Source organism: Hemicordylus capensis, chromosome 4 (assembly GCF_027244095.1).
Source record: "Hemicordylus capensis ecotype Gifberg chromosome 4, rHemCap1.1.pri, whole genome shotgun sequence".
In the NCBI taxonomy this organism is placed as follows: Eukaryota; Metazoa; Chordata; class Lepidosauria; order Squamata; family Cordylidae; genus Hemicordylus; species Hemicordylus capensis.
Genome location: NC_069660.1, coordinates 104,499,585 through 104,522,921, shown reverse-complemented (window position 1 = coordinate 104,522,921; position 23,337 = coordinate 104,499,585). Strand labels below are relative to the sequence as shown.

At 43.0% G+C, this 23,337-nt stretch overlaps 1 protein-coding gene across 6 annotated transcripts in view; it reads right to left on the bottom strand.

The window, feature by feature from the left end:
* Nucleotides 1-23,337, bottom strand: part of PDE4B (phosphodiesterase 4B) — a 442,933-nt gene that overhangs the window by 402,238 nt on the left and 17,358 nt on the right. For 3 of the 6 annotated variants that reach the window (XM_053250556.1, XM_053250551.1, XM_053250553.1), the window contains exon 2: nt 15,934-16,002. The exons of the other annotated variants lie outside the window; for them this stretch is intronic. The gene's annotated coding sequence lies outside the window, so the exon portion shown is untranslated. The remainder of the gene's footprint in view (nt 1-15,933; nt 16,003-23,337) is intronic. 6 annotated transcript variants of the gene reach the window in all.

Here is a 23,337-nt window from a genome sequence, read left to right as displayed (position 1 = left end):
CTCAACTTTTTCATTAAATATTTGATTAATTTAACAGTGAATAAACCTGATCTCCCATTTAAATTCTGATCACCCACAATGAGCACCTCTGTCTTGCTTGGATTGAGCTTCAATTTGTTATCCCTCATTCAGCCCATTACTGCATGTAGGCAGGCGTTTAGGGAGTGAATGCCATTTCCTGATTATGATGATGACGACGACGAAGACAAGGAGAACTAGATTTGGGAGTCATCAGCATACTGATAACACCCTGCACCAAATCTCCTGATGACCTCACCCACAGTTTCATGTAAACGTTAAAAAGCATTAGTGACAGAATGGAGTCCTGAGGGACTCCATATAAAATCTCCCGTTTTAAAGAGGAACTGTCACCAAGCTCCACCATCTGGAATCTGCCTAAGAGATAGAAACGGAACCACTGCAAAGCATTGGCTCCAATCCCCAATTCTCCAGGCGACCCAGAAGGATACCATGGTCGATGATATCAAATGCCACCAAGAGATCCAAGAGAACCAACAGAGTCACACTCCCTCTGTCAGTTCCCTGGTAAAGGACATCCATCAGGCCAACCAAGGCAGACTCAACCCCATAGCCTCCTCTAAAGCCAGTTTGAAATGGGTCTAGGATAATCTGTTTCCTCCAAAACCGCCTGGAGCTGGTTAGCCACCACTCTCTTTAGGTGCATATCCCCGAAAAACATTCAGGGAAATTATTAAAATAGGGATGTAGTTATACATTTAACAAGAAAACAGCACTTAAAAGTTGATTTAGTTGAAACGCAACACAGGCATAGCTTCTGATAACCTATTTCTCAAACAACTGCAATTTTCTTAAATATGCTGGGTATTAAGGCTAACTTCTTCATAACTATATATTACTTATGTGAATGATGAACACTTAAGACACAAAGCACCCCATAAAGAGGCAACACTATCACCTGAATAATCCATAAGGCACAGTAGGACTCAAGGTGTCACATCGGAACAGTCTGGCCCCGGTACTTCTGCTAGAAACATTTCAAGAAAAGCAACCATTCTAATCACATTGAGATATGAGATACAAATTTGAAATGCTGACGTTAAATATTCTATATCTTCATTTGTTAAAAAAATACTAAATACTGTCAATTGCTTCTCCCTTCACATGACAAATGAGCCCATTTAAATATGTATATTCCTGGGGGAAATGACAGAAGGTTTAAAAAGAATGATTCACATCATATTTCCACCTTCTATTATTTTCAGGGAATCGTTTGATGGTACATGAGAAATTTCTAGCGATGAAATTAAGCAGCTCTGGCCCTGTAAGCTGTCAATGCCTAGAAATAAGCTACTCTGAGGCTCCTGGGGAACAGCAATGTATAAAGTATAACAGATAAATAGACGGGTTTTTTTCCACAGCCCAAGGCCATTATTTGAGTAGAGACCAGAGTGCAGAATTTAAATATCTATGTTATTTTCTCTAGCCCAAACTTGGGCAGTCCAATGCCAATCTGTTTGATTAAGGCACTCTTAAAACAGCCAAGAAGGACCTATGCTATGATTTCTAGGACCTATAGCTGAGCCAGAGAATACTGAGGCTGTCAGTTGAAAAAGTGTATGTGTATGGGGACACCTGAACCCCTTAATTAAGTATAGTATCTTGGAAGCAAGATTGTTGTTTTCGACATGCTATGACATTAAAATTAATAATACCAGTACTCTATTGGGAGGTTTCAGGAGGAGGAGAAATGGTGTGTGTGTGGGGGGGTCTCATTTTTTCTTCAGAACCAGCCCACCCTCACTCTATGGGAAGTTTCAGATTATACTTAAAAAACTTCCGATTCCCGGAGTTTGGCAGCGAGCCTGACTTCCAGTGGCAGGGAGGAGCGCAATGCCAACATGGGTTGTGTAGTGTAAAATCACCAATGACCGCATATTCCACTTCCGTTCCGAGCCCTACATCTGTAACTAACTTGAACTCTTAGTTACAGATTTCACAACCAGAACCGAAAGTCATGCAGGATATGCCGACACTGGCAGGTTCAGATGACACAACCAATGTCACACCACCCGCTATGAAAGTCATGCTCAAAAGTAGCAATGTCCTCCAATGCCCAAGTGTAAATCTTACTATTCCCATGAGCATGGAGATGATGTCTTATTTTTTTCCAGTCAAGTTGCTCCTGTGGCAAACATGCTAAAATGAAGTGAAAACTGAGATGAGGAATTGTATTATCATTCACAGACTATCTGCCCAGGAATGAGAAAACAACGAATAAACTACAGCCCTGTTTCCCGAGGCTGTCAGGAAGGGATATATAAATATTTTTTGTTGTATGAAGGGTAGAAGTGGTTTATAGAAATCCAGTAAAACAATGCATACTAGATTAAATCACAGTCGAAAGTAACATTACAAAAAACTGTGCAATGCAAAAGCAGCAAAGGGAAGCTTTGATCTGAACTGCCATGTTAGTAATGGAGCCTCCATGCTCAGGGCACTATATATTTATTATTTATTTAAAATATTTATACCCCACCCCTCCAGTGCACTACTGTATTTACTTATTTAACATATTTTATACCGCCAAAACTTACGTCTCTGGGCGGTTTACAAAATAAATGACAAGAGAAAAAATTAAAAACATAAAAGACAGCCAAAAAGTTAACACATTACAACAATGTAAAATCTTTTTTAAAAATGTCAAAACTATTAAAACAGTATTTAATTAAAAGCCTGGGTGAACAGATACATCTTTAAACATTTTTTTAAAATTGTCAGAGATGGGGGGGCTCTTATTTCATCAGGGAGCGTGTTCCAAAGCTTTGGGGCAGCAGCGGAGAAGGCCCGTCCCCAAGCAGCCACCAGACAAGCCGGTGGCAACTGCAGATGGACCTCTCCTGATGATCTTAATGGGCGGTGGGGTTCATGACAAAGAAGACGTTCTCTTAAATACCCAGGGCCCAAGCTGTTTAGGGCTTTATAGGTTATAACCAGCACCTTGTATTTTGCCCAGAAACTGATCAGCAGCCAGTGCAGCTCTTTCAATACAGGAGTAATATGTTCTCTCCAAGATGTCCCAGAGACCAACCTGGCTGCTGCATTCTGAACCAGCTGTAGTATCTGGACTACATACAAAGGCAGCCCCACATAGAGTGCATTGCAGTAATCCAGTCTGGAGGTTAACGGCATATGTGCCACTGTTCTTAGGTTGTTTATCTCAAGAAACAGACACAGCTGTTGTATCAGCCAAAGCTGATAGAAGGTGCCTCTGGCTACCGCCTCAACCTGAAAGATTTCTTAATCAGATATCCTAAAAGGGGTACGGGGTGCTGCATTAGAGAAACATATATTATTGTTTGTACAGCAAAACATTTTGAAGAGATTTGCACTGTGAACCTAAGGAATGGGATGAATAGTCCCCAGTTTCCATGCTCATTTTGAAAATAACCCATTAGATGCAAAGATATTACTGGAAAAAGACTCCCCTACACATTCACGGTGTTTCTATGCTGTTCAGCCCCATCTAGACAACACTTAGCTCCATATGGCAGATTATACTGAGTCAGACTACTGGTCGATCTAGCTCAGTGCAGCAGCTTCTCCAAGGCTGTAGGCAGGAGCCTCTCTCAGAGTCAGCCTTACCTTGGAGATGCCAGTGAGGAAACTTGTAACCTTCTACATGCAAGCATGCAGGTGCTCTTCCCAGAGCAGCCCAATCCCCTCAGGGGTATACAGGGGCGGAGCCATCATTGGGCAAAAGGGTTCAAAGAACCCAGGCCGCCAATGGGGAAAAGTCGCCAAGAGAGCCCCACCCCGTGGCTCAGGCTCCATAGGGGCCCAGAGTGAACTCCCCCCTCCCACACCCAGGCAGCCAAGAGCCTGGGCGAACTCTTTGCTAATTATTTCAGGCAGCTCCGACTACCCCATAGAACGTTTTTCCCTTCCTCTCCCTCTCTAGAGGAAGAGAAAGGGGAAAACATCCTAACAGGCAGCCCTGAAATGACGAGCTGAGAGCTTGTTCAGACTCTGGGGGACGTAGTCTGGGCTGCCTGGGCAAGAAGGTATCTACCGCCACACTTTCCCACTGGATCTGCTCATGCATTCGGATGGTATACAAGGCATCAGGCACGCCAACACCGGCAGGAATCACAGCGCATTCCACTAGGAGTGCCGCCACTACTGCTGCCTTCTCCACCCTGGCTTCCCTGGTTGATATTTGCAGGGCTGCCACTTGGGCCTCCATATGCCGCCTTCGGCAGGCGAGTCTTACAGCAGGTGGTTTCTTTGTGAGCCTAGACCAGAGGTCCCACCCAGTGCAGAGAGGAGCTTTGGTAGGTCCCATGATCAACAGATACAACCCTCTTCTGAGGGAGAATGAAGCGTTGGCGCTTTCCTGAAAGGACATTCTCCTCAGAACTATGGGTTGTATCTGTCCCCACCCTGTCCTCTGGTCTGCCTCACACTCACCCATAAAGTTCAGGGTGACAAACCGTCAGGCTCAGGACAGGGATCACAGTGCAAGCTGGATACCTATTGCATGAGTTGTCTGTAATCTGTTCATGTGTCTTTCTTTTGGAGCGAGTAGCAACTGTCTACAAACTGGAGACTAAGGGGATCGCACCGCCCTCCTGTGGGAGGAGAAGTCTCTGATTGGCCCTGTGTTGGAGCAGGAGGTCGTAAGCAATCCTATGGAGCCGAAGCCACGCCCCCCCATGCACGTGACATCACGCGCATGGGCATATTGGAGAGGGCTGCCGAGCGGGGCTGGACGCAGGCCGCTGCTCAGTTGGCTCTGCGCCTGGGGGTATACTTATAGTTCTCACACATGTATTCTCTCATTCAAATGCATACCAGACTCTGGACTCTGCTTAGCAAAGGGGACAATTAATGCTTGCTACCACAAGGCCAGTTCTCCTTCCACAGAATAATCTTCGCTTGTAAAGGGGAATCCTCACCAGATCCCCCTTTACAAGCACAGCCCCTCAAACTCAACCAAACTGGTTCGACTGCACAGACCAAACTGTCAGCCGATTCTATCAAACTGGTTCATGGACTGATGGGTTGGTTCGCATTTGGTTTGAATGGGAACTGAATCGCCAAAAACCGTTCCGTGCACACAAGCCTAAAAGATGGGGCTGAACAGCATAGAGACACCGTGAATGGAATGACGCCGAGAGATCCAAGAGAACCAACAGAGTCACACTTCCTCTGTCGATTCCCTGGTAAAGGTCATCCATCAGGCTGACCAAGACTGTCTCAATGGTTTACAATTAAAATCACTTAAAACATCAAATCAATTAACAACTGAAATCATTTAAATATTGAAACCATTTAAAACCCAGTATTAAAACTATAAATTAATTAAAAGCCTGGGTGAATAAATGTGTCTTCAGTGCCTTTTAAAAAGTTGCCAGAGATGGGGAGGCTCTTATTTCAATAAGGAGCGCATTCCAAAGTCCAGGGGCTGCATAGAAAAGGCCCGTTCCAGAGTAGCCACCAGATGAGTTGGCGGCAGCCTCAGACAAACTTCTCCAGATGATCTTAACAGGCAGTGGGGCTCATGGCGAAGAAGATGTTCTTTTAAATACCCAGGGCCTAAGCTGTTTAGGACTTTATAGGTAATAAACTATAAATATCTTCAATAGAACAGAAACTTAAGCCCTTGAACAGTTCATGACTGCTTACAGCTTTAAAAATTAGCACCTCACTATTTTATTTGTCATCTCCAATACCAATTAGTCACAGTCAAAAAAGAATTTCATTTGCATGAGTAATATATGTTCATTGAAATCTTTGTGGCCTTTAACGCTGTTGTAAACTCATGCGCAGATTCCTGGGGGTGGGTTTTTGCTTGTGTGACTACAATAAATCTGTCTGTTTTCTAGATGGAGTACCATGTTACCATACTAGTTTCTAACCGATAATGGTTCAAATGTGAAAGCTGGCTCACAACTTAACATGCATCAACGACTGTCAGCTTTTTCATAATGAACATTCCCCATATCGTGAGAACATTGCACTACTGTTTATCTCTGCTATGGACAGCACAGATGGGCAATTAAGGCTGGCAGAATTAGCATACATTGTTATGAACAATGTTTGAAAGCTCATGAAAACTTAAAGCACAGTGCACCTTACAGAGTCAACCTTGTTACATAAGAATTTTAAACTAATTTGATTGCCTTATGCACTATTCAAAGCTGAACTTACACAAGGTTTTCTATATTTGTACTGCCAGGTTAACAATTTTAACAAATTAACATTTCATGAAACTTGTCTTAGAAAACAGACTAGTCATTCTCATTCCCATGAAAGGGTCTGGCACTGAAGGAAGTACAAATAGACCAAATAATTTCAGACAGATTCTTAACTGATCACTACTTACAAGTACCTAGTGAAGCCAATATTTTGTTCCTTTACACACTAATAGAATTAGGAGGGTGTTTTTAAAATAAAGTTAGGGAATTGGTCCTTATTTTTTAATACTTCTTGCATCTCTTACCTATTGCCTTTTCTCTGACTAGCAACAGCAAGAATCAGTTGCAATCCTACTTCCATGCTCAACCTCTTAATCAAGCAGCTGACATCCAGACTAAATGTTGCTCATGCCAAGATACATTCTATGTGTGCAATGGAGGGAAAGCAATTTTCACTGATCCTTGCTACCTTCTGCAGCCCTCAGTGACTTCCAAAATTATGTCTGAGGATCCCAGCAACACAGCCCTCTCCTGTTGCATGCACAAAACCTTTCACCATTACATATTAGTCTGGATGTCAACCAGTGTCTTAGTATTTTTCCCCCCAGACCATCTTTCAATATGCCTTGCATTCTAAGCACTTTAGTATATCTGAATCATAATTCTTAAAATTGGCATTAAAAAAAAAAAGTTAACACATATTCCAAAAGAAACCAAGCACAGCTATATTATTATTTCTGAAGTCTTAAATTAAACTAGCTGACCCTGCACAGAGAATCTGTGCGGTCCTACCCTGAGCCTGTGGCATCCTCGCCCCACACACCGCTCTCCCGCTCTCCCCCCCCCCCACACACACCGCTCTCCCTCTCTCTCCCCCCCCACACACCGCTCTCCCTCTCTCTCCCCCCACACACCGCTCTCCCGCTCTCCCCCCCACACACACCGCTCTCCCGCTCTCTCCCCGCCACACACACCGCCCTCCCGCTCTCTCCCCTCCACACACCGCTCTCCTGTTCTCTCCCCCCAACACACACCGCTCTCTCCTCCACACACACACCGCTCTCTCCTCCACACACACACCGCTCTCCCGCTCTCTCCCCCCACCGCTCTCCCACCCTCTCCCCCCCACAGCGCTCTCCCGCCCTCTCCCCCCCCCCACTGTCAGCCAATCACCTCCTTTCTGCCACATCCCCACGCATGGCCCCTCTTTAAAAATTAATAATATAAATGCTTGTGTTAATGTCCCTGCCCTCAAATATAACAGAACTCTAATCAGCCTATGGTTCATTGAAGTGTTCTACATCCTTCTGAACAGTGTTCTCCACTTAACTAGTTATTTCCCAATTTGTACTTGTCCATTTGTTTTCATATACATGCTAATTCAAATGTCATCTTTGCCAGAAAACATCAAGATTTCTTCCATTACCAACCTTGCACCACCTCCTAGTTTAGTCTGCATGTTTTTAATTAGCATAAATAACCACATATTTAACCAGACATGTTTCAGTTAGTCACTCAAAATGTTGATGCCAGGGCAGGAATAGACGATTACAGAACCCTGCTTTCATGTACTTAAAAAAAAAAAAACTTTATTAAGACAAATTTACAATGCTAAACAATATTGATCCAAAAACAAACAGCAAAACGTAATACAACAAACCCAGATTAATCTAATATTGTCTGGGGTAGGAAATGAACCATATTTTCCCCAATTAGTATAAAGAATATAATCTGACTGAATTACATAAAAAGCATTATTTGTAGTCTGGTTTGAATGGGACCAAATAATATGAGTTAGCTTTTATGAACATATTGTACAAGCACATATTGTACTTGTACAATATGTTCATCAATAAGGTTTCATTTTTCCAATTTTCGGCTATGGCTTACCTAGCAGCAATTACCATATACACAATTAAAGCCTTTGATATCACATCTGTATTGACCTCAGAAAATAAATTTACTAATGCTAGCTGGGGGCATAATCCTATTTTCTGGTTTGTAAAACCCTATTTTCGTGTTGATATAATTATAATGCCTACTTGATTGTGACTTTTCTGCCATCAGGGAAAAATGATTCTGCAGAGAACATGTTGAACAGGACAAACAGGACATAAATATGACTTGCTCAAAGACTGATGTTTGTCAGGTCAAATAATTCCTTGTGTGATGCTTGCAGAATCTCTCAACTAATTTATATGCAACTTTTCCCTACATCTCCATACCACAAAGCTGGCTGAAGCATTTGTCTCATACATTAAGGCTGAAACATCCCAGTTTCTACAAATAGTAGGTATGACCATGTACCAAGATAAAAATAAATTTGTATCCTTTGGTAGTTCAGAGTACAAACAGGTTGACCCTATGATCCTGCTACATCAGCAGATACTATGCCAGGGCTTACACAGACCTGCAGAGTCAACATCACAAGAGCTGTAGAAACAAAAGCTAACATAGCAACTCTTATATCATCCTGCAGTATCCTGGCAACTCCACTACTACCCACCAGTCATGACACTGCACACAGAAGACACCACCTTTTAGAAATTCACAAAAAAGGTGTCAATTGGAGCACAGCAACTGCCAAACACCACTTTGAAATCAAACCCAGCCAATACATTCCTTCCATGACTTATTAGGCACAGCTGTAAAGCAGCCACAGTGCCTCACTCTGCACAAGCTACAATGGTAACGTGCAAGTAGGAGAGTTTTACAGAGAACCTAAATACATCACAGGAGAAAGGCCAATTATTATTTATTTATTATTTTATTTATTTGATTTATATACCGCCCTTCCAAAATGGCTCAGGGCGATTCCTGGCCAATTCCTGGCCTTGCAACGATGCCTTCACACAGACAACTCTCATTAGGGAGGGGTCCGGACTGGTCCGGACCTGGGTGGTCCGGATTGGGGGTGGGGGGTTACTTTAAGAGCAGCGGGAGGGTTTACTTATCCCTCCCGCCGCTTTCCGCTGTGACGCCGTAATTAGCAGTGTAATTGGGGCGGCAGGATAGCTCCCTGCTGCCCCTTCCCCGCTGCGGCTTGGCAAAGCTCCCAGTAATGCTTTGCGCGTGCGCACGTCAGTGACGTGAAGCGCACCGCACGATGTGCGCACGCGCAAAGCATTACTGGGAGCTTTGCCAAGCCGCAGCGGGGAAGGGGCGGCAGGGAGCTATCCTGCCGCCCCAATTACACTACTAATTACGGCGCCACAGCGGAAAGCGGCGAGAGGGATAAGTAAACCATCCCACCGCTCTTAAAGCGACCCCCCACCCCAGTGTGGTGGTTCCGTGCACACCCCTAACTCTCATAACACCATGCACACCGCATGTTCAGCATATTGTTATCTCTGTGAGAAGCAGCATTTTTCAGGAGGGAAGAGGAACATATAGAAGGAAGAATGAGAGTTATAAAGCCAAATTCACGGTATGCAGCACTGTAGCGATGTGCAAAAACATTTCAACATCAAAATGTTTTAACTCAAAATGGGCCATTTCTAGTGTTTTGAGCTTGAAACAAAACACCCTTTAAATAAAAGGTTTGTTTCTAGCTCATAACAAAAACAACTCCATTTTGATTCAAAATGTTTCAACATTTCAAGTGCCATTTTGGAGGCCCATTTTACCCTTGCCAATTTGTTTCTGGCACTGGCTTCTGATTGGTTTACAATCTAACATAGAAATCAAATGTTGGCATGGGCAACTTTGCCCCCATTGGTGGGGGATGGGGGAGGAGCCCCAAAGGAGCAAGTTTTAAAATGTATTCCAAGGGACTGGGAGGCTGAGTATACTGTGCCTCTCTTGAAGAAGAGGATACATCAGGAGAGAAGGAAAGGAGGTTTGATTTGTGTGGTTTCCTTCTCACCAAGTTTAATATGCTCTTGCTATTGTTGCTAAAACTATCTGGTTTTGCTGGATCTCAGATTGAGAAAGGCAGAACTTGGGTGATTGCCTTCCTTAAATTGTGATTTGTTTTGTTTGTGAGATAGTGTTATGGCAAGAAATGCACAGTGTGTGTAATATTTCTTGGTAACTACTGTGATGAGTTTCATGTCTGGCCTTGAGACTAACTTGTGCTATTAAAATAACAATAGCACAAGTTAGTCTCAACTTGTGCTTGCTCATTTCATTTGTGAGTTGGGTGGTAGGTAGCACCCATCATGCCCTACCATACAATCCACTTTGGTGACCCTAGGACCTACCCATGAGAAACAATGGAGTATTTCATGTTTCCCCATTGTGCCCTATGGCTGGAACACTCAAAATGTTACGAGTTGTTTTGATGAAATGTTTTATCCATTTTGCATTTTGTTTCGAGCCTGAATCAAAATCCATTTCACGCACATCCCTACAGCACTGGGAGCTTTCCATTAACTCAGTGGGAAAGGACATTACAATCAAGAACAGGAGACATGGGTTTGAGTCTCACCTAGATACAGGTGGCATCTATAAAGCAAATCCCACCTTTTCAGAGTCCTTATGTCAACTATTTTAGATCCCTTGCTCCAGAAAGCAACACCCTAACCACAAAGCTTTAGAAATAGATGGGACAGGAGCTCAAAACATGGCCCCCACATGAACCCTAAAGTGCTAAAAGGGTTGCTCCCTGATGTCCTGGGTTTGACCCTTGGCTAGAGTCTTGGAGAAAATAGCTAGGAAGACAAACATGTACACAAATCACTCTGGTCATTACACTGGCAGTGTGATGGCCAGAGTGTCTGGCATATGGTCCAGTAATCTCACTCAGGTTACTGACCCATTAATGCCCAGGATGCCTTTTATTTTGCACAGCCCCTATAATCCCACCCAGCCCTACACACATCCATTTTCATGTGGCTAAGTATAAATATTTGGTGGTTACTGTCCCTAGACCTCTTGTTACCTAACTGTTCTTCCTCTCTCCACTTCATGCAGACAGACAGAGACAGTTTATTACAGTCATTGACCCAACACCACAAAATAAAGACAGTACAAATCACAGTAAAGATTATACAAATAATACAAAATATAATGTCAGGGTCTTCATAGTACCAATAACTCAAACCAGCTCAGACCTAATCTTACATGTGGCCACACAGAATTTGGCCATACACAGTGTTATGGATACACAATGATCAACTAGTTGAAAGTATGCATATCCATCATTCATTAACACAGGGATATATAATAAGAGGGGGGAGATAAGACAGATACAAATATCCCTATAAAATGAACAATATAAGAAGTATGTGTGTCACAGTCTCAACATCTTGGCCACAAGGACAGCTCCGATTAGTGATAAGGATTTTGTGATACCTAACCTCTAATAGAGCTGGTAGAAGTGCATTAAAGCGTGCAAGGGAGAAGGCACTTCTCTGGGACAGAGTAGTTAAGCTCATTAAATAGTGGGCTGGTTTAGGGTAGTTTGTAAAACTACCAAGGAAGTTCTTTGCAGAGATTCATGTCAAATCGCTTTGCTTTTCAATATCTACTATACGTTGTTTTATAAGCCCTTTGGCAGACTCAAGACACAGAGGCATTAAAATTGAGGAGAAAATCCATGCTTGCCCAGCATATCACAGAATGGTTTACACCAACTAGATTGGAAGTCGTCTTCCACAACGTTAAATACATACATACAAACCTTGGCCTCCACTCATGTTAGACCAGCCTCCAGCCATAGAATGACATTTGGCACACATCTAGGAGCCAAGAATAACACATGCAAAAAAACTGAACTGATCATGTTCATTTGCTTAAAAGTATGCGGGACACAAATAGCAGGCCCAATATAGCAATTGTGAAAGCACTTTGGCCTTGTAAACCTTAATTGCAGCTAGTAAATGGTAGCCACCTCTATGGAAGAAAGGCTTTAAAATAGCAGAGAAGCACTTTTCTGAGCATTAATTGCGGCATGCTCACAATGGTCCCTCCTGGACCCATTTTCACTAAAGACCATTCTCAGGTATTTATAGGTCCTTACTTGTTCAATTACCTCTCCATTAACCCTCCAGACAAGTTTCTTAGGGTTGTTGTTGTTGTTGTTGTTGTTTTTAAAGCAAGAAACCATTATCTTAGATTTTTGGCAATTCATGGATAAATGCTCCTCTTCACAATATTGAGCTAGCCTACGTAAAGCTCTTCTCATCCGACAGATGTTATAGACAAAATGACCACATCGTCAGCATAAAGCAATACCACTATAAATTTACTGGCTAGTTTAGTAGGGTGGAAATCAGAGTTATCCATACACTCAACAAGGGAGTTTATATAAATATTCAAAAGAATAACCCCCCTGCCAGAATAAACCCCTGCTTTACTCCCCTCAGTGTGTGAACATACTAGGTCAAATATCCTTGGACACTGCATCTCACCCTCAATGAGGTATTCTCATGCAACATTCTAATAAAAAGGAACAGCCAACTATCAAGGAAATGGCAAGTTTACTCCTGCTTCCTGGAGATGGAGATAAATGCTTCCTGGAGATGGAGTCAAACACTACCTTAGCGTCAATAAAGGCTGCATACAATGGTGAGTACTTTTCAACCAGATGCTGTAGTACTAGGCAAGAGTTGATCAGCCAGGCCTGACTCTCGCGTGTTCTTCCCTTAATATTTTTCTCCTGCTCCAAATAGTCCATGAGTTTAAGATATAAATGTCTAGAATATAGTTTACTAATGATACTCAGCAGACTGACTGGATGATAGTTAGTTATCTATCTGCATATGTTAACTCAGTCCAATAAGTTAATGCAGTCCAACTTCTACATTAATCACCATACCAGCAATAATTTAAAAAAGGAGGACTGTGAGCAGCTGAGACTTCCCCAGCTCTTGCTAGAGCTTTAGGAGCAAGGCCATGCACAGCCCAAGTGGAGGTGGTGAACATTTTCATGTCTTCCCTGTGTATGCACAGAGCATCCTGTCATGGAGGCAGCTGGGGTAATTAGCCACAGGTAGTGCTAGTTTTACAAATTCCCAACCACCACCACAACAGACACAGCTGAAACAGTCACAGATTTTAATGAGCAACTTTAGTTGTGGAGAGAGAATTCTGAGAGCACAACAAAGTAATAGGATTGAAAACCCTTTTGCACCTACCCTGCGTCAGAGAAAGTTGCATGACAGGTACAAATGTAACAAATGAAAGTTACCCTTATTGCAGCCCCATGTTGGGTAATGCTGTACCTGTTACATTATTGCTTATCATGTATTCTGTAAATACGGATCCCTGGTGGAGGGAGGGGGAACTGCAACCCCAGGGAAACAACTGGCTTCCCGCTACTGTAAGGCTCACTTGTGATCTGCATGGCACATTGAATGACCCAATGTTTTCCTCTGTGTATGCTGAATGGCTGTCTGGTTAGCTGTGGAGACAGAAGAGAAATATGGGGATGGGGATGAGTACTTAAGAACGACTAAGAACAGCCCTGGTGAATCAAGCCCAAGGCCTATCTGGTCCAGCATCCTGTTTCACACAGTGGCCCACCAGGTGCCTCTGGGAAGTCCACAGGCAAAAGATGAAGACATGTCCCATCTCCTGCTATTTTCCCCCTGCAACTGGTATTTAGAGGCATTCTGCCTCTGAGCCTGGATGTAGTCTATAGCCGTCAAGACTTATAGTCACTGATAGATCTGTCCACCATAAGTTTGTCTACGCTCCACTTAAAGCCATTCAAACTGGTGGCCATCACCACATCCCATGGCAGATAATGGCATAGATTAATTATGCACTGTGTGAAAAAGTACTCCCTTTTGTTTGGGATGAACCCTGGTTCTAGTGTTGTGTGAAGGAGGAAGAAACATTTCTCTCTATCCACTCTTTCCTCTCTATAAAATCCCATAATTTTATAGACCTCTATCATGTCTCCCCTTAGTCACCTTTTTCTAAACTAAGAAGCCCCAGATATTGGGGGGTGGGGTTAGGTTCCCGGAGAATTAAAACATGCAAAAAAGCCCACCCCAAAACAAAAACAAACCAGCAAGAAAGAGCGGAAACAATGGAAACAAAGTGCCCTACCGTGCTTCACAGCTCTTTAACTGTCCTGCAATGCCCTCCAAACATCCAATTATACAATTTTTCCACAAATTTTAATGGGGGGGGTTTAAGAACATAAGAACAGCCCTGCTGGATCAGGCCCAAGGCCCATCTAGTCCAGCATCCCATTTCGCACAGTGGCCCACCAGATGCCGCTGGAAGCCACAGGCAGGAGTTGAGAGCATGTCCTCTCTCCTGCTGTTACTCCCCCGTAACTGGTACCCAGAGGCACCCCGCCCCCGAGGCTGGAGGTGGCCTACAGCCCTCATAAGCCACAAAATGGCTTTTTCCCCCCATGGCAGTTTTTCTAGACATTTTAGAACATCATCTCTCATCACTTCTAGCTCAGTTAGCTCAGTTCTTTAGCCGCTATTCCTGAAAAGCCTGGTTCAGGAACAGGTATATGCTCAGTATCCTCTGCCATGAAGATGGACGCAAAGAACTCATTTAGCTTCTCTGCAACCTCCAAATCCTCCTTAATAAGCCCTTTCACTCCCTCATTGTCTAATGGTCCAACTGCCTCCCTGGCAGGTTTCCTGCTTCTGATGTATTTAAATAAGTTTTTGTTATTCCCGTTGATGCTTTTAGTTAAATGTTCCTCAAACTGTTTTCTCCTCCCTTATTGTTGCCTTGTATTTCTTTTGCCAGAGTTTGTGTTCCTTTCTGTTCTCTTCATTTGGACAGGCCTTCCAAGTCAATAAGCCACAAAATGGGTCCTTTCCTTAAAATGGCCAGCCCGAAACTGCAGAAATTAACCCTTTTAAAATCCCCACCCTGCATATGCTGAGGTTGGGTGTCAATTACCAGACCACAGATACACAAAACCACAAATGATGGGTCTGTGAAAGGTGAGGTTCGCCTACAGTCTTGCCTCATAAGGAAGGTGCTCTAGATCCCTGATCATCTCAGTTGCACCTTTCCAGTTCTATAATGTCCCTTTTGAGATACAGTGAAAGAACTGAACACAGTACTGCAAATGTGGCTGATCCAAAGCATGGAATTTGGTGTGTGGGGGGGAATGGTTTGTTTGTTTGTAACAGGTGCTGCACACACAGTCAACATTTTCAATGAACTGTCCACCACAACCCCAAGATCCCTCTCCTGGTCAGTTACTGACAGCTCAGACCCCATTCGTGTATATGTGAAGTTGGGGTGGATACTCTGCAACAGTGAGAAAGGGTGCTTTCATGTACTGTAGGTGCTCTTCCATTCCACGTACCTAATTTGAACTCCCCACTTTCCCACTGGTAGTCCTGCTAGTATCTAGATTTGCAGTCACTTCTTGGAGATAACAATGCTCAACAAGGCAATGCTCAACTATTATTTATTTTATTATTGTTTTGATTTCTATACCGCCCTTCCAAAAATAGCTTAGGGTGGCTTACAAAGAGAAACAATAAATAAGATGGCTCCCTGTCCCCAAAGGGCTCACATTCTAAAACGAAACATAAGATAGACACCAGCAACAGTCACTGGAGGGACTGTGCTGGGGGTGGATAGGGCCAGTTACTCTCCCCCTGCTAAATAAAGAGAATCACCACAGTAAAAGGTGCCTCTTTGCCTAGTTAGCAGTGGTAGTACTATCCAAACTAGGGACTCTGAAAACTGCAGACCAAGTTCCAATGCATCTAGTTTAACTTAGCAAGGGGGACATGAATTATGAGTGTTTTTCCAGCAGTGGCAGTAGCCAGAGCAGAGTGTCACTGTTGGTGGTATATAATGTAGTAATAACACTCACCCAATCAAGAAAGCGAACTACACTGGATCTCGGTCCCCAGTTGCTGTGTGGCCTTCCCTTACTCTGATCCTGCAAGGAAAAATTGAGTTATAAGTATTTGGCCAGAAGTACTAAGAGGAGAAGTAAAGTCTTCCAATAAAAGTGAGGAAATCCTGAATAGGTGTTCAAGAGCTGTACTGGATTGGATTAGGAAAAACAAGCTGAAACTTAATCCAGGCAAAGTAGTACTATTTGGTAGATGTTCAGCCTGTTGTGGATATAGTCACACACCCCACTGACAGATCAAGTTCACAACGCAGGGCTATTCCTTGATCAAGGGCCTCTTTGGGAGGTCCAAGTGGCAGCAGCAACAAGGACTCCATATTCCGGGGTGGCTGTCGTGTGACTTTCCCTGGTGTGCCTTGTCTTCCACCATCTTTCATTGCTAGTCATTGCAGAGCAGGTCGCTTACTTTCTTCATATGAAGGAATCATGATTTGATCAACATGCATCTTCATCACTTCACTGAGTACTTTGTTTCCTCTCTTTGGATTTGAGGACTCATCACTAGTACTGCATGTACTTCTCAATTTCTCATTTTTGAAGACATCTTGGACTGTGTTTGGAAACCTACATAAACTGGTTTTACATTTTTCTATTGTATTTCATTATTCTTCTTGGCATTTTGTTGTTGTATTTTTACATGTATTTTCATATGTGTTATACAGTTGTGTTTGATTATTTTGATGCGTGTTGAGAGCTGGTTGTTTATACATTTATCATTATTCACCTTTTTTGTTCACGGGTCTTGCTTTCTCTTCCCTCTTCTGTTCTGTGGGCCCCAGTTTTTCTCCTTGGCTACCACTAATCTCTGCTACCTTTTGCAAACCAGACATGGCCTCCCATTTATTTTATGGAAAAGGTTATTATCTACAAAAAGGCAAACATATGTCTATAATCTAAAGCCTTTCTGAATATAAAAATAAAGAATTACCAAGCATTTCCACGGTGCAATTTGCAGTCACAAGATACAGAAAATGTTATTCAGGTGCCGGAGGCCAGGAGCCAAATGCTGCCCTGCCCCTGGGTTAAAAGGGGGACAGGTGATGAAGCAGGACAGCCAGTAGGGCTGTGCACCAGATTGGAACAATAATTTAAACTGATTTGATACAGTCCTTATCAAGGCATTTTTCACCGGAAATGATTCCTATATCAGTAATAGATTTTGATGCAATCCTGCATTGTATTGGCATTACATTGAATATCTTTTGTTATGGCTATGATTAAACAAACTGATTGATTGAGTTTTATCAGGGGCGGGGGCTTACCCTTCTTGCAGATCCAGCTGTTCCCAAAAAAAATGACTGCTCAAAAGAAACTGCAGGTTGCTTACCTATAACTGGAGTACTTCTTGTGGTCATCTGTACAGTCACACAGATGGGCTTCCACGCAGCACGAGAAGCATCTGGAACCCTCATAAGCTGATCTTTCTTTCTATCTTTCTGCTTAGTATAGATAGATAGGCTCCAACCCAATACACCTTAGTCACTTGACCCTCACCCCTCTCCTCAGTTCTAGAGTCCGCCAATCCAGGCTCTGCAGCGGGGCAGGCTGGGTGGGTGTGTGACTGGACAAATGACCACAAGAAGAACTCCAATTACGGGTAAGCAACCTGCAGTTCTTCTAAGTGGTCTCTGTCCATCACACAGATGGGCGCATAGCAAGCTCTAGAACCATATAGGAGGGGCAGAGCCAGGGACATCAAGGTACTACCAAAAACCAACTGGACAGTCAAAGGAAAGAGGCATATGTCAACAAAGACACAATTTTATTGAACTCAACATTAGAAGAAGCAGCCAACAGATCAACATGTAACCTCAAGACATATGGGAGTGGAACAGTTAATCAAATACAGCCTGTAAAACTGACTTCCCAGAAGAAGCATCCTTGTGAGCTATAATGTCTAAAGCATAATGCTTTATGAATGACGAAAGCGATGCCCAAGTAGCTGCCTGGCAGATCGATTCCAGTGATAGACCTCTGTCAAATGCAGTAGACATTGCTACAGCCCTGGTAGAATGAGCACATAGCTGACTCGGAGGGGTCCGTCCAGCCACTTGGTATGCTAATTTAATGGCCTGTACAATGCAAGAGGAGATGGATTGCGAGGAAGCTCTACAGCCCTTATGTAGCTCTCCGTAAGTTATAAACAAGGAGGTAGAGGTTCTGAAAGACTTTGTTCTATCAAGGTAAAAGGCAAGAGCTCTACTGACATCCAGCGTATGCCACCTATGTTCCAAGGCTGTTGAAGGATTGGGAAAGAACACAGGCAATGTCATAGGTTGGAATCTGTGAAAGGAAGATATAAGCTTAGGAAGGAATGAAACGTCAACTTGTAACAACCTTCTCCTTCTGAAATAGGAGGATTGGTGGATCATGTCGTAAAGCTCTTAGTTCTCCCACCCTCCTGGCCGACGTGATAGCGACCAGGAAGACCATCTTACGAGTGAGAGTCTAATGTCACAGGTCGCCATCGGCTCAAAAGATTTACCCATAAGAGTCGGTGACTGACCAGGAGAGGGATCTTGGGGTCGTGGTGGACAGCTCGTTGAAAGTGTCAACTCAATGTGCGGCAGCTGGGAAAAAGGCAAATTCAAGGCTAGGGATCATTAGAAAGGGGATTGAAAATAAAACGACTCATATTATAATGCCCTTATACAAAACTAGGCTGCGACCACACTTGGAGTACTGCGTACAATTCTGGTCACCACATCTTAAAAAGGATATTGTTGAACTGGAAAAGGTGCAGAAGAGGGCAACCAAGATGATCAGGGGCCTAGAGCACCTTTCTTATGAGGCAAGACTACAACACCTGGGGCTTTTTAGCTTAGAAAAAAGACGACTGCGGGGAGACCTGATAGAGGTCTACAAAATCATGCATGGTTTGGAGAATTTGGATAGAGAGAAATTCTTTTCCCTCTCACACAACACTAGAACCAGGGGTCACTCCATGAAATTGATTGGCAGGAGGTATAGGACCAACAAACGGAAGTACTTTTTCACACAACGCGTGATCCACTTGTGGAACTCTCTGTCACAGGACGTAGTGACAGCCAACAACCTGGATGGCTTTAAGAGGGGTTTGGATAACTTCATGGAGGAGAGATCCATCAATGGCTACTAGTCGGAGGGCTGTGGGCCACCTCCAGTCTCAAAAGGCAGGATGGCTCTGAGAACCAGTTGCAGGGGAGAAATGGCAGGAGAGAGGGCACACCCTCAACTCCTGCTTGTGGCTTCCAGCAGCATCTGGCGGGCCACTGTGAGAAACAGGATGCTGGACTAGATGGGCCTTGGGCCTGATCCAGCAGGGCTGTTCTTATGTTCTTATGAGTCATGAGCACACACTGCAGGTCCCAGGAGGGTGCTGTCGAGGGTGCATCAGGGTGCAGGTGAGCGAGACCTTTTAAGAATCTCTTAACCTCCTTCAAGATGAACAAGGAGAGGCTATAGTCGGCCATCTCCAGGTTGGCTAAAATAGCCGCCAAATGGACCCTGACCAAATGGACCCTGACACAGAGTCCCGACTTCTTCAACTCCAGTAGATATGTGAGGATTACTGGAAGTTCTGCATGTGCAGGGTCAGATAATCCTTGCCAAGCTGTGAATGTTGAAAAGCGTTTCCATTTTGCTGCATACAATCTCAATGTAGATGGCTATGACCAGACAGCCATATTCTCCACACCATCAGCCACAACGTTTGTATGTCGGGATGGAGAATTCGACCATCTTGTAACATAAACAGGCTCGGGCTGAGAGGAAGATGTAAGAAGCGACCCCCCGAGATGTTCAGGAGGCATGGGAACCATGGACGGCGTGGCCATCAAGGGGCTTTCAGGATGCAATCTGCCTGCTCCAGGTCCAACTTTTGGAGAACAGAAAGATCAGCTTGTGAGGGTTCCAGATGCTTCTTGCGCTGTGTGGAAACACCCTTAATCGTTGCCACTCTGAGAATACTTCATATTCTCATAATGCGGTTTTTACACAATTGCATCATATTATCAAATACTGGAGGAAAGTGGCTGGAAAAAAAAACAATATTTCTCTTGGTACACCACCCAATATACATATACCAGGCTTTTTCCTTTTGCATTTGAAACTGGGAAATAAATAAATAAATAAATAAATTAAATAAATAAATAAAGTTCCCCCAGATAATTAGTGCCCCAGTGAGGCACTACCTTGGTGTGGTTGTGGGGCTTGCATGCTCTGAGGAAGGTGAGAGCTATGCCAGAGGTCCAACCATACTGGACAGGTCTCACCAGAGGAGCCAGACAAAGAGTGCCTCTCCCATCAACAATATGGTAAGACGTAACTTTAATAAATCTATACCGGATCGGTCGTCGCCCAGGTCAACAAAGACCGCGCCAGGTGCTATAGTCCCTGGACATCTGGTGGCAAGTGGGCAACAGGATCTTCAGTTGAGCAACCAGGGCTGAAGAGAGCAAAGTTACTGGAAGAAACGTCGCTTAACCGAAAAAATATATGAAAAATGCCAACAAGGAAATAATGATCTGCTATTACAAGTCTAGTCCAACTAGAAGAGGTTATTTAAAAAGAATGTACCAGATTTGGAAAGAGAAGCATCCAGATACAGAAATAACAGAACAAAGGCTAGCAGACCAGAGAACATTCATAATAAGAAATAAAGTATTCACAGTAGTTGAGCTGGAAGAACTGCAAAGAGCAACACAGGCTCAAGATATGGAAGAAAAATTACCACCAACTGAAGCAGTTGCTCAGGCGTAGGTGGAGGAGGTGTTGGAAATAGAGGATACCACTGTTGCTGAACTGTTTCAAAATCAAAACCAAGCAACCTCCCCTTTGCCTTCACCTCAGAAACCCAAATGCCGTTTAACTAACAGAAAAGCAACAGAAAGCTAACAGAAAAGCAACAGAAAGCTAACAGAAAAGCAACAGAAAGCTAACAGAAAAGCAACAGAAAGCTAACAGAAAAGCAACAGAAAGCTAACAGAAAAGCAACAGAAAGCTAACAGAAAAGCAACAGAAAGCTAACAGAAAAGCAACAAGAACTAAAGCAAAAAATAACTGAGCACATGAACCAAACAACCACCAGGGTTCAACTTCCAGCTCTAAAAACAGTTGCCAAAAAACAGCTTGCTCAGGTATTAAAAGATGTCAATGCTGCACTTGCAGAAATAACAACCAATAATTTGCATGAAACAAACCAACTAATGTACAGTGCAGCAACAACAACAACACAAGAGCTCGGATATAAGATCAATGGACCTGAAAAAAAAAAGTAGTGCATCACCTAAATGGAAGATTAGATTAGAAAATAAAATCTCCAGGCTTAGATCAGATGCTAGTAAATTGAAAGATATGAAAGACGAGAAGCTGAAGAATGAAAACAGCAAACAGTATCTGATCCAAAAATACCACCTAGATTCAAGGAGAATTAGAGAAGTCCTGGAAATAATAAAGCAGCAAATAACAGCAGTGTCAAAGAAGATTAGTAGATATGAAGCCAGAACTACACAACACAGGCAGAATCTCCAATTCCAGTCGACTCAGAGATGTTTCTACCAAAGCATAGAAGGAGAAACTGCAAGAAACATAGAAACACCAAATAAAGAAGAAACAGTGCAATTCTGGAGGAAATTATGGGACAATCCAATAGATAATGAAAAAGCAGGCTGGATGAAAGAGGTAAAAAAATGTAACCAACAAATGCAAGATCTAATAACAACACCAGAATTAATAAGTGAAAGAGCAAAGAAAATTAAAAATTGGACAGCACCAGGCGATGATGAACTGCATGGCTTTTGGCTTAAACACCTAACAAGCCTTCATAAACAACTATCAAAACAGTTCAATCACATTTTGCAAGGAGGTGATATTGAACAATGGCTAACAACTGGGAAAACTCACCTCATAATGAAAGACCCAGCAAAAGGTGCAGTTCCAAGTAATTATAGACCGATAACCTGTCTGCCAACCATGTTCAAATTATTAACTGGAATAATAGCAGATGAAGTGATGCAACACTTATTAACTAACAAAATGCTCCCAATTGAACAGAAAGGAAATTGCCCGAACACCAGAGGCACAAAAGACCAGCTGCTGATTAACAAAATGATTTTAGAAAATTGCAAGAAAAGAAAAACAGATCTAAGTGTTGCATGGATTGACTACAAGAAAGCCTCTGATTCACTGCCTCACACATGGATACTAAAATGTTTAGAAACAACTGGTGTCAGCAAAAACATTCAGATATTTATTTTAAAAAGCAATGAGCATGTGGAGTACACAGTTAACAATCAATGGCGAGACACTTGGACAGGTTAGCATTAGAAGAGGCATTTTCCAAGGGGACTCACTATCCCCTCTGTTGTTTGTAATCGCCATGACCCCACTTTCACAAATACTAAAGAAAACAGGCCTCGGATACCAAACATCTAAAACATCAAGTCAAATCAACCATCTGCTGTACATAGATGATCTGAAGTTGTATGGAAAGTCCCAGTCAGAAAGAATCACTGCTAAACACTGTCCGTATATTCAGTAGCGATATAGCAATGGAGTCTGGACTAGACAAGTGTGCTGCATTAATAATGAAAAGAGGAAAAATAAGAAAAACAGAAGGAATAGAACTGCCCAATGGAAGCAAGATCAAGAACCTGGAAAAGAAAGAACATTACAAATACTTGGGCATTCTCCAGGCTGATAACATCGCACACACTGAAGTTAAAAGAAAAATTGGAAGTGAATACCTCAGGAGAGTTAGAAAAATCCTCAAGTCCAAACTCAATGGTGGGAACACCATACAAGCCATAAACACCTGGGCTATACCTGTTTTCAGATACACTGCAGGAATAATAGACTGGACCCAGGCAGAGCTAGAGATGCTAGATTGTAAGACCAGGAAAATCATGACCATCAATCATGCTCTGCACCCCCACAGTGATGTAGATAGGCTATACCTCCCTCGCAGCTCAGGTGGAAGAGGAATGCTGCAAGTCCATCAAACAGTAGAAGGAGGAGAAAAGAGGCCTTGAAGAATATATCAAGGACAGTGAAGAAGATGCACTTCAAATGGTCAATAACGAGAAACTATTAAACACCAATGAAACAAAGCACGCCTACAAGAAAGAGCAAGTCAAGAACCGAGCAAAAAAATGGAGAAATAAGCCCCTGCATGGTCAATATTTGCACAATATAAGTGGAAAATCAGACATCACCAAGACCTGGCAATGGCTTAAGAATGGCAACTTGAAGAAAGAAACAGAGGGTTTAATATTGGCTGCACAAGAACAGGCACTAAGAACAGATGCAATAAGAGCAAAAGTTGAAAAATCCACAACAAACAGCAAGTGCCGCCTTTGTAAAGAAGCAGATGAAACAGTG